Source organism: Mastigoproctus giganteus, chromosome 3 (assembly GCF_048544385.1).
Source record: "Mastigoproctus giganteus isolate SK-2022 chromosome 3, ASM4854438v1, whole genome shotgun sequence".
Taxonomy (NCBI): domain Eukaryota; kingdom Metazoa; phylum Arthropoda; class Arachnida; order Uropygi; family Thelyphonidae; genus Mastigoproctus; species Mastigoproctus giganteus.
This window is the reverse complement of record NC_143577.1, coordinates 165,162,183-165,178,095: the sequence shown is the minus strand read 5'-3', so window position 1 is coordinate 165,178,095 and position 15,913 is coordinate 165,162,183. Positions and strand designations below refer to the sequence as shown.

The 15,913-nt window shown below is 39.3% G+C and overlaps 1 protein-coding gene across 1 annotated transcript in view; it reads left to right on the top strand.

The window, feature by feature from the left end:
• Positions 1–1,536: 1,536 nt before the first annotated feature.
• Positions 1,537–15,913, top strand: part of LOC150088385 (alpha-(1,6)-fucosyltransferase-like) — a 118,502-nt gene continuing 104,125 nt past the window's right edge. The window contains exon 1 of the mRNA XM_090370143.1: positions 1,537–1,621. The gene's annotated coding sequence lies outside the window, so the exon portion shown is untranslated. The remainder of the gene's footprint in view (positions 1,622–15,913) is intronic.

The window sequence follows — 15,913 nt, the reverse complement described above, 5'->3', positions numbered from 1 at the left end:
ATCATCTATCCAGGTGACTGATGCTTCTGTCTGGGTAGCCAAGTGGCCAGAACAGAACACACACATAATACACACATCTGGCCCATCTGTAGTAACAGTATTCTTCAGAGATACGAGGCGGAGATGAACTGACGTTCAAGGAGCCGCCCATTACAAAAACACATGTCCACACATATATGATTCTGAGTCTGCGCACAGTGGTATCGTCACCCGGTGGAAAAGGCTCGGGTTCGAATCCCGTCGACAACGCGAGGAACTTTAATGGGCTTTTTTCACTCCGTGGCTGAGTTAGTCGGTCTCAGGCGTAGATAGAAAGGTTTTTTCCCTCCAGAAACTGGAGTTTTCCGTCCAGAAAATCAGACAAATCGACCTTAGTACACACGCAATTAACACACATAAGACACACGCAGCACGGCACATGAATTTAATTATTCGGGTGGCCTAAAAATAATAGTTTGGTTTTTAGTTTTTTTATAGGACTCTCAGAAATTCATATACTGCTCTAATAAGGACAAAAAAGAAGGAATGTTGGTGGGGACGTCCGCTAAAGCCAACCCTTGGGGTGTGGTCTACAGCCAACAAATTGCTAAGAGGTGACATGGTGAACTCTACAATTAAGGCGGGTGGAACCCCAACTCTCACTTAGGCGGACTCCGTAAATAACATATTAGATCATTTATTCCAGGCTGAGAACCAGGGGTTAACCCAGGCTCAGAGTGACATAATGGCCAACAACATAAATAATAGAAATAAGTCAATAGAATCACCATGGAAGAATTTCAAGTAGCACTCTTAAAAACATTAAGTGCCCTGGACCTGACTTAATTGAAATAGAAACCATTAAAATGTTAGCAGAAATTTCTCCTGATACTCTACTGAACTTATTTAATCACTGCTTGGCTGAGGGTTTATTCCCACAATCATGGAAACTACCTATAATTAGATTAATCTTAAAGAATCCGGAAAAAAAATCCCACTGAACCTAAATCATACAGACCTATAACTTTATGGCCTGTTCTAGGAAAAATAATGGAATGAGATATATATCCCATCTAACAAATGCATTTCGAACATTTCTGCAACCCACAATGCACCCCAAAATATATTACAGCACAGTATTTGCAAAATTCACAAGTGATGCAGTTTTTTGTCCGCCACTGTATACTATTGTTAATGGCTACCTGACTTAAAATCGTTGGGCCTAGAATACTATTAATAATTTAAATACTAGAAAACCGGGCCCTCTTTACCTCTACAAATGTAATCCCGAGGTAGAGGTTTATATAGAATTAATATTGTTATCTTCCGGTATATCGTTTGCTCAGCAACATGTTAGTTGATGTTGAAATCGTGAATTGCGCCATATGTGTATGAGATCATTTCCTCTAGCAGTGTACTGACATTATTCCCGAATGGAACGATATCAGTTCAGTTTAGAAGTGCTTCCTCCCCTAATATTTACAGCCAGATAAACTTATATTCTTTGTTTTTTGTACTTTGTTTCTTTTGGTTAAGGAGACGAAAGGCTTAGGCAGTATAGCTGCTTTGATCTGAATTTATAAGTAGGTGGAATTCCTCACCTCAATTCTGGAGAGATAAAACTAATGATAATTGAGAGTTGGTAAGCAACTTCATTATTTTTTGCTTGTTGGTGCATTCATTTAGCAGTATTTCAAGCGTTCATTAGTCTGTTTAAAATATTAACAAAAAGTTTTGGTTTTTGGTTTGGTTTGGTTTGGATTTTATTAGCGCATTAGCAACTAAGGTCAAGACCAGCAACAAAAAGGATAAAAACAAACTGGTGAATCAGTATCGTCTTATCGTTCTTTTTTGGCATTTCCTTAAACATTATTATTATACACATTTTTAAAGAATTTGTGCGATTTTCACAATATACCTTAATGACGTTCGATTTACTATGACTTTCCACAGATGTCTACTGTCAGCACCGCCACAAGTATGTTCAACCGGTTCTGCAGAACAGGGCCCCGCATTCAAATGGTCAAAACAATATTGTTGATTAATGTATTAAATATTATTCGTATTTAAAATTTTTGTTCAATATAATATAAAATTGGTTAAATCTCCAGTTCTTGGGTACAAGTCCATATTTCAAATAACAGACAGAAACAAAGCAGTAATTAGCAGGCGCCATTCGCTGCTTAACCCCGCCCACAGGTAACACGGCAAAAACATCGTAATACATCGAAGTCTAAATAAAGATAAAGAAAAATGGCAATACGGAATTAAAATAAGCGAAAATAATTAAAAATTTCAAAAATAACACGTGTTTTGCTTAAATCCCTTTCGCAGTCGCGTAAAAACTAATCTTTGTTAAAATATTTCTTACCGCTGTTTTTAAACAGGGAACTCGTTTTCCGCTATAGAAATAGAGGTAAAGCGGGGGGGGGGGCGCCCTAATTAAGACCAACGATAGCGAAGGCATTCACAATAATCACCCAATCACAGAACTCAACTGTACAATATCTCTGTTTAAGACCACGCCTACTGCACAGAGACAACTTGTACCCAAGATCTGGAGTTCAGTCATAAAATTATTTAGTTATTTTTTAGTTACTGTAAAATTTGAACAATTAAAAAAATCACTATTATAAAAACACCCTGTAAGTTTTGCACAGGATACAGGCCCCCCCCCCCCACAGTAATTCTTGAACAGGGTCCCACAAATTTTGGGGCTGGCTCTGCCTACTGTTGGTTCATAATGGCCTTTAATAAATAAATAAATTTTCTGTTTATACTCCAGCACGACAACCACGTCAGTAGAGTTTACAATAAATCGTCAATACAAATACTTATCGTATTTAGTAGTCACGGGCTTGAATCCCGGTCCACTCAAGGAACGCGTGCTATGCACCTTAAAACCTGCAACAAAAACTGTCTACTGTTAAAGAAAAAAAAAAAAAAAATGCAATTACTGTACTTATTTTGTGCATGTTTTCATAGTTGAATAAACTAAATAATCAGTCCGCGAGGTGCATAAATCTTGTCATCGGGTGGAAAAGGCCCGGGTTCGAATCAAGTCGACGATGCGAGGAACTTTTTATGGGCTTTTTTTTCCCCACTCTGTAGCTGAGTTAGTCGGTCTCTATCGTGGATAGCAAGTTTTTTTTCATCAGAAAAACTGGGGGTTTTCGTCCAGAAAAGCAGGCAAATCAACCAGGAAAACATGCAATTTATGGACACAATATACACACATGGGTAGTTGAAAGTAGCTTTCTAAATGTAATATAATAGTTTAGTTTATTTTTTTTTAAACTAAATAATCACAAAATATATTAAATCACAAATTTATAGTTTAATACACTGAGATGCTGCCACTGCAATGCCTCAATTCTCTGTCGACATTTCTTTTACTGTGGAAATGGAAGCAGATAATGCCTTGTATTTTTCTTTATTTCCCCCACTCCCTCTCCATATTCTGGATAGAATATAAATTCAATGTGAGAAAATTGGTTTCCGTTCTAGAAAACCAATTAAATCGTTCTAGGTTAACTAAAAAAAAAACGCGGTGGCGACTCGTGGGTCGTCACCGCATACATCTCCTACTATCCAGGTGTCTCCGCTAGTCTTGCCAGAATTGTACATTGTTACCATATTGGTTGTGTACAACTAACTGGTAGAAGATTGTATTCGGTTTGCCCTTGGATAAAAATCGATCCTTCCATTGTTGCATCGTTCAATAGTGTATACCGTATTGTGGGGCAGGTTACATTGGCGAATCTGAGCGCAGACTATGTGATCATGTTTCCGAGCATGAAAGGGCTTTTGTCCAGACCGATTTTAGCAGCTCTGCTGTCGTGGAGCATTATTGGGTTGAATAGCACTGTAATCTAACCCCCAGATGAACATTGAAATATTGGATGAGGCTCATAATGTACGCCACCTCTCATGGTTGAGGCCCCTCCATATGTCTTGCGGGTCCCATTATTAATCGTAATTCTGGGGCCCATACATCCTATTATGGAGGCCGTTATTTCACATAGTGATGAGAAATGGCAGGTAAATAATCGAGCAGGTAGTCGTCGTGTACTGCATTCAGAGTCTGAAAAATGATTGGCTGAATGTTAAATTACGTTAGCCCCCAGCTCCTTCCCCACCCCTTTTTTATTTTCCATTGTCCGTCAGGCTGGATGCACATATATCTGGTGAAGCTTCTTCTGGGATATAAAGAAGGCTGTTGTAGTTGCTTCAGTCTTTGAAAAAGAAGTCCCTACGCCTCGAAAGCTCCTTGTTTGTTTAATTTATCGCTTATTTGCTGTTTCGCGTATATTATATTGTTATTGCTCAACAATTCTAAAAAAAAAAAAAAAAAGCTAAAAATGGCATCGTTTTACACTGGTAGATGATGTTTTACATCATCTGAAGGTATTCACAATATGAGTTATATCTCATATTGTGAATACCTTCACAACTTGTACGTTGTCTAATTCTTTCGCAGCCTGAGGCTTAAGCCCTTAAAGCGCTTTAGTTTAAATGTTTAGTTTTAATTTTTTTAAAAATACTATACAGCGCATTTTATTTCTTTTTGTGTCTTTTATGCTCGTAATAGTTTTGTTTCTTTTATAGTGATTTTAATGCCTATGTATTTTAAATTTAAATAAATTGTTTGACGTTTAGGTCAGTTGTTAAAATATGAGAATACCTTCTTTTTTTTTTTTTTTTTAAATGAAAACAATAAATACGAAAGGTATCAAAACCTATAGTACTTAGTACCGTGCATGGGTTGAAGGATAAGTATGGAGGGTGATGCCGGAAACTTTGCTCTAGAGACTAAACATGGGTTTCACCACTTCAAGCCTCCAATAAACAAAGTTGTGGTATTGCACCGTTTGATGAGAGTCATCTACCACCTAGTGACGCCCGAGGTCTGTTCTATTTTATTAATACATTATCTTATATACAAAAAGTTAAAAATGGGCACTTGATCATGCTAAAGGGGCGGTCCCGATTTATCGAGAGAAGAGCTGCAGACACCTGAAGTCATCATCATCAGCCATTTTCAATCCACTGCAGAATGAAGGCCTCTCCAGCAACTTTCCAGTTCCTTCTGTTTTGTGCAATGGCCATCCATTTACTACCCACAAACCCATGAATTTCATCTGACCATCTCCGTTGTTGTCTTCCATGTTTTCTTCTAGCTCCTCTTCGGTACCATTCTGTTATTTTCTTAGTCCATCTGTCATCATGTCTTCGAGCTTTGTGTCCTGCCCAAGACAATTTTAGTTCTTTAGTTTTGATAAGAATGTCCTTTACTTGAGTATTGCACCGTTTGATGAGAGTCATCTACCACCTAGTGACGCCCGAGGTCTGTTCTGTTTTATTAATACATTATCTTATATACAAAAAGTTAAAAATGGGCACTTGATCATGCTAAAGGGGCGGTCCCGATTTATCGAGAGCAGAGCTGCAGAAACCTGAAGTCATCATCAGCCATTTTCAATCCACTGCAGAATGAAGGCCTCTCCAGCAACTTTCCAGTTCCTTCTGTTTTGTGCAATGGCCATCCATTTACTACCCACAAACCCATGAATTTCATCTGACCATCTCCGTTGTTGTCTTCCATGTTTTCTTCTAGCTCCTCTTCGGTACCATTCTGTTATTTTCTTAGTCGATCTGTCATCATGTCTTCGAGCTTTGTGTCCTGCCCAAGACAATTTTAGTTCTTTAGTTTTGACAAGAATGTCCTTTACTTGAGTTTGCTGCCTAATTCATGTGTTTCTTTTCTTATCTAACAGTCTAATTCCCAATATAATTCGCTCCATTCTTCGCTGTGTAGTTCTCAGCTTCTCTTCCATTCTTTTGGTGAGTGCCCAAGTTTCACTTCCATAAGTCATGGTGGGGAGTATACATTGGTTCATTATTTTACGTTTCAGACAAATTGGGATATTGCTCCTCAGTATGTGACAATATTTCCTGAATGCTATCCATCCAAAATTTATTCTTCTCTTCACTTGCAGCCATTTGTCATTAGTAGTAGAAGTAGTAGTAGTGGCATGTGATGCAAGAAAGCAAGCGTATGAGCTTATGCAGCAACAGCAAAAAAAAAATCACACTATTCCCTCCAAATGCCAGTCCAGTTCCTCCTTAAATTTATTCAACCTATCAACTTCCACAACGACAGATGGAAGTTTGTTCTAGCAATTAACCACCCACTGGCTAAAGGCAAATTTCCGCACATCTATTCTACATCTGTATTTTCTTAATTTGAATTTATGCCCCCTTACATTCGTAATCTGAACAAGTGGAAGGATCCCATCGGAATTCAGCGTGCTGAACCCATTCGAGGCCTCATACACCTCAATCAGATTACCACGCAGGTGCCTAGTCTCCAGCCACTGCAATTTGCAGAACTTAAGCCTCTCTTGATAAGAGGATCCCTTCATTCCCCTCACCAATCTTGTTGCCCTTCTCTGTACACGCTCAAGTAAATCTACATCCTTCCTAAAATGAGGCCTCCGGATCTGTACGCAGTACTCAAGGCGTGGCCTAACCATTGCCTTATACAGAGGGACAATCACCTCCTTCTCCCTGCTAGCAAAATTCCTATATATCATTGACAAAACCCCATGTTCTGCCCTGGCAGCCTGTCTGCATTGCTCAGAAAACTTCATATCTGCCTGCACAATTACTCCCAGGTCTTTTTCATTTTCTACCACCTTAAGCGTAGTACCACACAGTTGGTACGTTTCTCTGGGGTTACTTCTACCCATATGCAGTACTTTGCATTTTTGTCAAGGTTAAACTTCAGTTGCCACTTCTTAGCCCATCTTCCCAAATTATCTAGATCCTGTTTCAGCAGCACACTGCCATTCCTGTCATTAACAACCCTGCCAACCTTTGTATCATCTGCAAACTTCGACATTAAGCCTGATATACCTTCATCAATTTCGTTGATAAATATACAAAACAACAGTGGACCTAACACCGAACCCTGTGGGACTCCACTAATAACATTAATCTACGAAGAGCAGCACCCATTGATTACCACCCTCTGTCTTCTCCCACTTAACCATCCTTTTATCCATTGTAGCAACTTACCCTTAATACCATTTTGCTCCAATTTCTACAATAGTCTTCCATGCGCAACAGTGTAAAAGCTTTCCTGAAATCTAAATATATGATATCAAAATTATTTTTTGCATCTAGTTCCTTTGTAACCACATCATAATATCCTATCAAATTTGTCAGACAAGACTTTCTCTTAACAAACCCATGCTGTGTCTGAATTATTGCTGCAGTCTTGTCTAGATGATCATGCAATGCATCTTTAACCAGTGACTCCATTATTTTACCCGGAACAGAAGTTAAACTAACTGGTCTGTAATTACTCGTGTCACCCTTCGATCCCCTTTGTGAATTGGGGATACATTTGCACATCTCCAGTCCGTGGGAACCTCCCCTGAGTCCAAGGATGCTCTCATAATTATGGCTAAGGGTTTGCTTAGTTGCTTTGCCGCCTCCTTTAATAGAACTGGATAGATCCCATCCACCCCAGATGCTTTTCTTATGTTTAAATTCAGCAATTTCTCCTCCACTTTGCTCTCAGTTATTACAAAATCATTAAGTATCCTTGGTAACAATTTGATAACTTTTTGCCATTTTCAAACCTTAATAATTCCCCATGTGTGAATGTAGATGCAGAATACTCATTCAGTTTGTTTACTATCTGAGCAGGATCATCAACAGTCGCACCATCGATGTCAAGTGGACCAATCGGATTCAACCCCTTCCTTTTAGAGTTTATATAAGTAAAGAAATCCTTGCTGTTTTTCGTAGCATCTTTTGCCAAGGATTTCTCGTAATCTGCCTTCGCCTGCCTAACCTCCTTTCTGACCTGATTACAGACTTGCTTATATCTGCCATAGGTTTCTGAGTCGCTTGAAAATTTATATGCATCCCATGCATTTTTCTTCTCTGTTACGTGGCGCCTCCGTAGCCAGGTGGGAAGGAGCAGCAGTGCGTAGCACACGCTTCTTGATTAGACCGGGGTTCGAGCCCGTCACCACCAAATACGGAGGATGCGGAAAGGTCATTCAGGGAATGACCACCGCATATCCCCGAGCAATATGGCCTTAGTTGCTAATGCTCCTAAAAACCAAATAACATAACAACAACATCTCTGTTACGAGTCTCATTAGTTCATTAGATAACCATTTAGGCCTGAACCTTGAACAATATTTCTTAATAGGTATGAAACTTTTAGTAGCATCCACGATTAATTCCTTGAATGCTTCCCACTTAGAATTTACTGTTGGTAACATCGTCAGTTGATCCCACTGTACAGAATTTAAAAACTGTCGGAGACCACTGTACTCACCTTTACGGAAACAAAAACCCTTTCCTTTACCCCTGATGGTAATTAAATCTTTAAGTAAATCCCACATCAGTACACTGTGATCACTGCCACCTAGTGGTTCCTTTATCTGCAAATTCTTAATACACGAATGATCACTGCTGATAACCAGAGATAACCAATTACTGATACCCAATTATTACTTCCAATGACTTGTCCCAGATAGGTATATGACTCCACCTTTTCAATTACTGCTCCTTCAATCATTATGTCCATTTCTGTGGCATGCTTGTTCATTACTTTTGTTTTAGCCATATTCATCTTTAGTCCAAAATCCTTACTAACTCTGCATAACTGATTAAGATTTTCCTCTAATTCTTTGGGATCGTGGCTTATGACCACAATGTCATCTGCAAATCGTAAATGGTTTAGGTACTCTCCATTCACATTGACTCCTTTCTGCGACCAGTCTAATCTTCTGAAAGCGTCCTCAAGGGCAGCAGTGAATAACTTCGGAGATATTGTTTCCTTTTCGAACTCCTTTCTCAATTTTACTACTGCCTTTGTCTAGTCTAATAAAGGAGGTAGCGTTCTCATATATTTTCTTCAAAATCATAACATATGGGGTATCTATGCCTTGTCTTTCCAGTACCCGAAACATTGCCTTATGCTGTATGGAGTCAAATGCCTTTTCATAATCAACAAATGCCAGGCATGTTTTATATTCGTTAAAATGGTGTTTTATATTCATTTGCTTTCTCCATTAGCTGTGATATTACACGAAGGTGATCCATAGTTGAGAATCCTGTCCTAAAGCCAGCTTGCTCTTTCGGTTGATTCTCATCAAGTATTCTTTCTAATCTGTTAGTAATGACCCTTGTGAACAACTTGTAGACATGGGATAACAAGCTAATTGGTCTATGATTGCCGATTTCTGATCCTTTCTTATGCAGGAAAACTATGATTTTCTTATGCAGCAAAACTATGATCTTTAGGCGTCACACCTTTTCTAATGCATTTTGTAAACAGTCTTGCCAGTTTTTGTGTCATGTCTCTCTTTCTCCCAATATCTCCCAATTAACAACTTTACAGTAACTTCATCTTCCCCTGGGGCTTTCTAATTATTCATTTTCTTCAATGTATGTTCTACCTCATCAGGAAGGATATCAGGTATGTTGTATGTGTTACTAATTCCCCACTGCTGGCATTATTCCCTCGCTCCTTGTATAATTCTCTATAGTAGTTAGTCTTCTGCTATTTGAATTAGGCCTACTCTGCTATTTATAAGTACACCATCGATATTCTTCAGTTTCAGTATCAGTTGTCTTTCTGTATTACTGCTCATGGCTGCTGATTTAAATCCTTTGTTTTCCCTTAATGCTTGTTCTACTTTTCTTGTGTTAAATTTTCTTATGTCCTCTCTGAGTCTTTCTAATGGCTTTGCATAACTTAGTATACTCAATTTTCTCCTCTCAGTGTTTTTCTTGCTCTTCATTTGTCGTCTTCGGTTCATCATGACAAGTGTTCCTTGATTAATTTTTTCTTCTTGGGATTTCTTTTTATCTATAGGTTTTTTAGGCTTTATCACTTTCAGAAAGTTGTAACACTCCTCGTCGATATCTTGGTCCTGAGCAGTCTGCAGAAGCTCAAACTTGTTATGTTCCAGTACATACTGCTTTTTTCCCTCTTCTGTTATCTCAAAGACCTTTGCATTATTTATTCGAGACAGTTTTTTCCTTTCTTTTATCTATATCAAGTGTGCATCTTATCATTCTGTGATCACTTCCAACATTTACCTTCAGGACAGTAACATCATTCACGATTTGTATCTTCTGTTAGTGAGGATGAATCGATTTCATTAGTTGTTAATCTATTTCGGCTCTTCCACGTCCATTTTCTCTTCACTCTTTTCTTGGAAAAAGTGTTCACTACTGACATTCCTCGAAATTCTGCAAATTCCACCAAGTCTTTCACCTCTTCCATTTCTCTCACCAATTCCAAAATTTCCTCTAGTTCCCCCTTTCTGCGCTGTTTTGTCTCTTTCCAACCTTAGCATTGAAGTCCCCCATAATGATAGTGTAATGAGTTTTCTGTTCATCTAGAAGACTCAATTTCGGTGTATATTTCTTCAACCTCTTAGAAATCCTGAGTAGTAGTCTTGACACCTTTGGTGATCTACGTTTTAGTTCCTAAATGTTGTTTTTTATATCTTTATGTACCAGAAAGCCAACTCCACCTTCACTCCTTTCAATGTTTCCATTGGTGTACAGCGGATTTCCACTTGATAAACTTACAAGTGATTCATTTATTCTTCTTGTTTCAGCCAAACCGATGCTATTCCAATTCACATTTTCTAATTCCTTTTCCAGCTCTAATATCCTGTCTTCACCGATGAGCGATATTACGTTGTGACAGGCTAAGTTCAGTTTCCGTGCATGGCAGCCTGGACCCAGAGATTCTTAGCACCCTCTGCTTCCACTCTGATCCTCTTGCTGCCTTAAGAGGGGGGGAGTGAAAGTCGCTGGGGATTGAGGGTCATTTGTTTAGTCTTACTGTCATGTGCTGTATGGTTTGGTCTTTTCCTCTTCACGCTGACCGGGCGTCTTGAAGAGAACCACTCTAAACGTTAGTTGCTACCTAAGTGATGTAACAGGGCTTACCACCGAGAAGGTGTGCATGAGTGGATTTTAGGGAGGCAGGCCAACCGTACTTTTAAATCTTCTGAAATAGAAAAATATTGGATCCATCAGTGTTTTAGACTGAGTGTGATAACACACAGAATGCCTGTTCCCCTCTAAGCCCCCTGAAGTACGGTATCTTTATTCCGATTATTAGTAGGGTGGCATCTAAACTTAGAAATAACACGAGACATAGCCACGTGTTGTCTTATGTAGGGCGGTCCATAAACGTTAGTTCAACTCAGTGCTGTAGTCGCGAAATTAGCAGAAGGTATACTCTGGGAATGTTACGTAAGGACGGGGCATACTATGCTTATTAATCGATTTCCAGAGGGTATGCGGCGTATACCCGTATATATATTTCAAGTCTTTCAAAAGCTAGAGAGTATACGCTATTCACCTAAAAAAAATCCAGGGGGTATACGGCGTATATCTTCCACTACAGCCCTGGTTCAACTCCTCAAAAATGGCTAGAAATGAGTGTAGTTCTAGGTTTGTGCAGTGTGTTGTTTTTTTGTTTCTGGCCATTTTGCAAGAAAGACTGCTCCACAGTACCTGTCCACGCCACCAGGTGGGCGGGTCACAAGTTCATAACTATATTCGTGTTGTCCTTAGTAGACTACATTCCGTACCTACATGTAACAGGGCAAGTTCTATGGGTATTAGCATTCCTGTACCACTGAGGCTCAATAGGTGGTATCAGTAAAACATTCTGCCTCGACATTAAAATAAATAAATAATCCATAAATAAAGAATAAAATAAAAATCACGCACCCACTGGAGATAGTGCAATACCGATGGGTGTCCTTAATGGAGAACACAGGGGCTGGAGGAAAAAAAAAAAAAAAAATTCAGGTTATCTTCCACACCCTGGACATCCAAAAAATTACCCAAATCCAGGAAAGAAGAGGTAAATATAAATAACACAGCAGGCATTACAGTAAAAGCCCAAATTTTAGTGCTTACGTTTCAAGAATTAAAATGTAAATTCTCATTTGAGAATGTCAAGTGGTGCAAATAATCGACTAAGAGACTGTATTTTCACGAACTGTTGGCATTAGTTTCCAAACCTTTTATATAAGATGGAAATCTCTAACTGATTTGCATATTATATAATATATTTGAAAACTAAAGTCATTTCTATTAATGTAATTACGTAGAGCAGAGTGTGTTTAGTGTCAAACGGCACCAGGGGTTTCCCCCATCTCCGTGTATGCATAGTAGGTGTGAAATAGAACACTGTCAATGCCAGAGGTTTAAAGGTGTATGGATCTTGTACAAAGTGGAGTAATTACGTAGAGCATCTTTCTTTACACTTTATTAACAAAAAAAAAAAAAAAAAAAAAAAAGAGAAGCGGCCCCTAGCCAAAAACTGGCAAATCCGCTATGTACGTACATATATATATATATATATATACAATGATTAATTAATTATTTATTTTATTATAATTTAACTTTTGTCAACATTTAATATAATTCAACAGTAATGGGTCGATATGCTAATTTAGCAACGCCTGTGCCGCCATCTATTTTCCTTTTTCTTCTATATAAGCTGATTCAGCTTACAGTATGTCAGTGGTGTGGCTCTGCTTTAGAGTGCTGTCTGTTCTATATTTTATTTTTCGCTGCATAAGGACCACCGCCGTGCAAATCCTCTGCATTGGTGGATCGATCGGAGGAGGGAGGGTGAATCGGTACTTCGATCTTTTCACCATGGCGACGATTTGCATAGCGATTGAAATGCAGCGATTCCATGACCATTATTGGCCTCGTGGTCCTCTGTCGATATGGGGCATGATGGTCAGTCTATTTTATTTTAATTTATTTTGATTTTGTTATCGTTTGGTAGTTCCTTTAACCCTCTTTTGGTGATATTTCACGTCTTTCGGAACTGGTACCTCTGGGGGGTACCGCTAAATTAAAAATAATTGGCATTAGTCTAAATTTTGTATAGTTTTAATTGGATTAAAAGTTCGAAATTATACAAGGGTTTACGGGCTAATATTTATATATATTCTTTCTTTTCGTTCGATTGTTTATTTGGGTTATTTTTATGTTAATTTTCGCTCTACAGTTTTTGCCATACTACTGGCTTATGTTTTATTTAATTTAATTTAACATATTGGATGTATTTCAGCTTCATATGGAGGAATTGCATGTCGCTGCCTCTAATGAATGCTTAATTATTTATTTCATTATAATTTAACTTTATTTAATATAATTCAATGATAGTATACAATGATATATATATGATACATATAATGATACAGTATACAGGGTGTCTCAAAAATATTGGTACAAACGTTTAGGGGAGGTTTGTTTGGTTTGGTTTTTTTTTTTTTTTAAGGAGCATTAGCAACTAAGGCCATATTGCTCCGGGTCATGCGGTGGTCATTCCCTGACCTTTCCGCATCCTCCGTATTTGGTGGCGACGGGCTCGAACCCCGGTTTAATCAAGAAGCGTGTGCTACGTACTGCTGCTCCTTCCCACCTGGCAACGGAGGCGCCGTTTTAGGGGAGGTAGGTAACATCTAAAGGAATGTGAATCGCATAGGAACCCATAACCGGAAACGTCACCATAAGTCGGTACACGGCGCTGTTCATCAGTTCACGAGAGGGAAAATTTCTGGTTTACTCATTTACGCAGTAATCGCCGCACGAAGAGCATACATCGATATACAAACTGTGAGATGGCAGACATGCACCTAGTGTATGGATTAGCAGAGGGCCCACACGGTGTGTGGCCCCATGCGGCACAATATCGCTTAGCAATAAATGTGTGGGCAGGTATGGTCGGTGACTGCTTAGTCGGCCCATACCTATTACCATCCCGCATGAACTCCGCTAAATATCGGATCTTTCTTGAACAAGTTCTACCAGGGTTACCTGACGATGTTCCAGAAAATGTGAGACGCAACATTTGGTTTCGACATGACGGGGCGCCTGCCCATTATGGAAGGTGTGTTTGTGACCATTTGAACATGCGTTTTGGGTGTCGATGGATTGGCCATGGTGGACCCGTTGCCTGGTCTCTACGCTCACCTGATTTATCGAGCCTTGATTTCTTTCTGTGGGGGGAGAGCCCTCAAATCTATCGTGTATGAATCGCCTGTTGAGACGGAAATGGATCTCGTGGTGAGACTCGTCTGCGCTGCTGCTACTGTCAAAGAAACTCCAGGTGTGTTCGACCGTGTCCGCCAATCCATGCTGCGTCGGTGTCACGATTGCATCGCGTCTCATGGTGGAACCTTCGAGCATTTGTTGTAACATCATGAAATGCATCCATCTCGTACTCCATTGTTAATATTATGTCAAATAAATGTTTGCCACTAATTACTGTCTTGTGTCATTTCTGCTTCTTGTGCCTCTGCTACTACTTTCCCGTGACGTTTCCGGTTATTGGTTCCTATGCGATTCACATTCCTTTATATGTTACCGACCTCCCCTAAGCGTTTGTACCAATATTTTTGAGACACCCTGTATAATGATACATACAATGATATATACATATAATCGTTAATTACAATGTTATAAGTGTAATGAACATGTAATATGTTCACACAGCAAATCACATCACGCAACTAATCAGAAGTATAAATTGTGGCACAGGAACCACAAGACAGCAGTCTCTTTCTGTCCTAGGAAGAACGAAACCCGCACCCCCTGGAGGTAGTGCTATACCAGTGGGCGTTAGCTAATCCTGTATCCACAGCTGCCCAAACTGGGGTACCAGCTTAAAAAAGAAAAAGAAAAAAAAAGTAGATGGTAGGCGATATCAGTTTTAAGAGATATCGATAGACATTGCAGGTAATGTCTATCGATATCTCTTAAAGCTGTTCCTTGTTGTTGATAAACTTGAGAAGAGTTGCTTTCTTTTGGTGAAAACAGTAGATAGAATTGTTGTAGAGCTGAGAACAATTGAGAATTTTCAGTCAGCGCCACTTCATTTACTTTAGAGAAGTTGCTGACAGCAACTTGTAGTGTAGATCTGTCATTGTGGTACAGGCTGCAGCGATACAGAATGTGCGTCCGGGTTTCCTCAACACCACACAAGCAGAGATTGGTGTCAGACCAGCCAAACTGAAATAGTTTGGAATTGATGGAACCGTGCCCAGTAAGTATATACGATATTGTTAAGCTGGGAGAAAACCATTGGCGGACGTTCTTGTTGAGAGGGAAGGTAACTGCAGGAACAAAACAGCGGGTGACTTTACCAGTAGTACTGGAATCCCATCGTGATTGCCACACACTGATAAGTTCATTCCAGATTCTCCGTTTCTCGTCTTTGATGTTAGCAGTTAGGTTGCATGAAATGCCGAGAATCTCGCCGGGAACGCTATGCTTTAGACGATAGCATAGTCCTTTGAAGATGACATGCAGGTCTAGTGGTAAAATTCCAGCAAGGACCTGCAGAGCAGCAGAGGACACTGTCCTTCACGCCCGGAGCATGGCAAGCAGCATAATCCGTTGAATGGAGATGAGCTTGGAACGGAGTTTAACATTAACGGCTCTAAGAAACCAGACTCCCGTGTTGCTATTAGTTGTATAATATAGCAAGTCTTCTTATTTATTCCCCAGTCCGATTTGGAGATGCCGATAATTGCTGCAGTGAACTTCTTAATCTTCGAGGCAAAGTGATTAATAAGAGAGGAGAAGGTTAACCTGTCATCTAAAATTACGCCAATATTTTTTAATTGAGGAACAAAAGGGATTTGCTTTGCGTCTATTTTTATATTTGGAGGTCTTCTGTAATCTAACTTGCCCTGAAAAACCATCAGTTTTGTTTTTGTGGCAGATATTCGCAGTTTATGTATACTTGACAACTTTATTAGCTCAGAAAGAGTTATATTGGCTGATTGTTCTAGTTGAAGACGCGATCAACCTGGAAGAATTAGAACCAAATCATCAGCGTAGGCGCAGG